The sequence below is a fragment of the Cenococcum geophilum genome, assembly GCF_001692895.1.
Source record: "Cenococcum geophilum 1.58 unplaced genomic scaffold K441scaffold_1, whole genome shotgun sequence".
Lineage (NCBI taxonomy): Eukaryota > Fungi > Ascomycota > Dothideomycetes > Gloniales > Gloniaceae > Cenococcum > Cenococcum geophilum.
The window spans coordinates 879,179-882,151 of NW_027137559.1; positions in this window are offsets into that span (position 1 = coordinate 879,179).

Sequence of the window (2,973 nt, forward strand, 5' to 3'; positions counted from 1 at the left end):
GCCTTAACCCTTCTGGCGCAGAGCAATAGAATCCTCGTTTAGGGAGAGGATGCATCCGTTAAAGAGTAATGGTATTGTTAAACTAAGCTTTTTCTTTGGCTTTGCTATAAGATTTGCCTTTACTAGCTCGTCTTCTTTAAGAGCTAAGAATTGGTTGTCTCCTAAGATAATTATATCGTTAGTTTGCATGCCGACAATTCTAAATAGAGTTCCCGTAGTTGTAATAAGGAAGCAGGGATTAAATATAGAAGTAGTTATTAAAAGCTTCTCTTTGTAGTGCTTGCTATAGGTAGCCCACTAATAAGTTCCTGCTTCTGCAATTCTATATAGTAGCTTAAGCACAACCATAATCGTATCTTCGGGATATTAGTGGCGAATTTGCTCTGGAAGGTATGCCAGTATCAAGCGCTAAAGGCGCGTCTCTAATTGGGTATAGGCCTAAGTAATATCTCGCAAATAAACTGCTATTCCGTTCTTTATTAAGGAGGGAGCTAGTATAATAATAACTTGCTGACTAGCTCGTTGTATTATAGGAGATTGCGTAAGAATTACCTCCTTACTATTATCGTTATAACCTTAGATAATAAGCCTTAATTTCTTAAATGGGGCGTTAATAGCTTTGCCCTTAATCTCATTAACCATTCTTAACTTAAAGATGCGAATTCCATTGAACTTAGTAGGGTCATACTTCTTAAATTTAAAGACTCCTCTTGTAATAAGACCGTCAATCTCCTGCTTATTAGATGCTTGGAAAGGAGTCCCTGGAGTTATAATATGACCTTCCTTTTAAAGCTGTTTTGCGAGCTCGAAGTCAGCCTTCTCTTTAGCTGTTATAAAGGCCATTAACAACTTGACTCTATTCTTAATGGCGGCAATAAATTGCTCTTTAAAATTAATAAGGTGTTAGCGATTTCGTAATCCCTTTGGGCGACCTCTATCGCGTTATAGTTGCGGCACGTCTACTATAATTATATTAGGATTATAATTGCCTTCTAGGGCACGTTGGTCGTGGTTCTCCTCTAGGGTATCTTTTAGGGTATCTTCTAGGGTATCCTATAAAGGCTTGGAACTGTTATCTTTATAGTAGGGCCTAATAACGGTTAAACGGAATTAAGTGGGTCTATAGGGCATCTAAAGAGTATAAGTTTAACTATTAGTTACAATAAGTTTATATAGGCCTAACTATCCTCCCTTTTCACGTCATACCTATACTTTAGATTAAAGTAGCAGATTAAGCGTAGTTAAGGTGTTTAGGCCATTTCTTATTCCTAGTACGTTATTAACCTAGCGCGTAGCGTATAGACGTTATACCTCCTTTGTTGCTTTACGAATAGCCTCAGCTCATTATATAATAGAGGGAGATGGTAGAGAATTGTTAGTTATTTAAGGGTAGGCGCTAAAGACTAGCAACGTGGGTACGAGCCCATCTGGGCCAGCGGAATCGTTAACGGCCTTAACAGCTATCTATAAGATGATTTCTTCGCTAGCATCCTCTAGTTCTAAAGAAATAATCTTATATACTTGGCGCAATAGCATATAGTATTACTCCACTTTTCTAATACTGTTATATGCCTTAATAGGGACTTCCTTAACCTTAATTACCATTGCTTTTGCCTATTATCGAAACTCCGTAGATAAGAAGTTCTTTCCTACATCGTAAATAATTTAATTAGGGGGTCCTAGGTAGATATTAATCTAGCATAACTAAAGGGTATCCTATACGTTTCTAGCTAACATATCCCTTAAGAAACGTGCGGCTTAGAAGAAGGTTAATAAGTTAATAGCTTAGAGGACTAGCTTGCCGTTAAGATATATAACATTAATAATAATACAGAAGTTAAAGTCGTAGTTATCTTTAAGGGTAAACTTAAATCGGCCAGGGGACTTCTAGTTCATTTAGTAGTAATAACAGTACTTTATAAGATGCTTAATTACCTTAACCTCGACTTTATAACCTGCTTATTAAAGAACCCTAAGTAGTTAGTAAACGGATGGGTGGCTAAAACGACGGTGTAGTTAACATAGCTCTGACTCGGTTAAGTGACTCTAAGTAACGCTCCTTTCTAGTTATTGGAGGAGTAACTAAGGGTGACCCTACTTGCGTACAACGGGTACCCAATTATCTCCCTGTATAAGTATATTCTTAAGGTTATTAAGCTTAACGCCTAGTTTATCTATATCTTTAATGCAAAATAGAAATGGGGTGTTTGTGGGAATAATGTGAAAAGTAATGTACCCTAAGGGGGTTTAAACCCTAATTATGCTAAGAGAGATTGCAGTACCTTTACCAAAACGAATCGTGTATTAGCCTGCCGTTAAATAGTTAATCTAAACAGAGCTATTAAGCTGCTAAAGGGCTTAAACTTAAGGTTCTCCTGCTATAGATACTCCTGCGGCTCTAGTATCCGGCATAATACTATGGAAGACGTTTGCCGAGTATCTATTGTTAAAGGAAAACGCGGAGCTCTCCTTTGGCTCGTTAAAGATATCTAACTTCGTAATAAAATGGAGCGTAGATTGGTTATTAAGAACAGCGACGGTTTATGTGCCATTTACCTTACCATACTTAGTAAAGTATTAGTTAGGTAAGTAGTCCTTAATTTCCATATCTATAAGGAGCTGTTTAGTCTTATTAACCTTACCCTTAAGGTCTTCTACGCCTTTATATTAAACTAGGAAGCTTTAGAAGTAGGCCATAGTAACCTTATAATTTCTAATATTTCTTATACTCTAATGGAACTTATTATATACCTCTTTTCGCTTATTAAGGGAGTGTCTAGTTAACTAGTAATTTAGCTTCTTACAAACGTAGCACTTTTTCTGGCGATTACTTTAAAATGAACCTCTACGAGGACCTCTATAATTACCTTATAGTCAACGTTAATTGTACCCTTTACTATATTCCCTACTACGGCCGCTATATATTTAATTAGTCCAGTTATAATCGTATTAGTTAGGAACGCTTAATTAGGT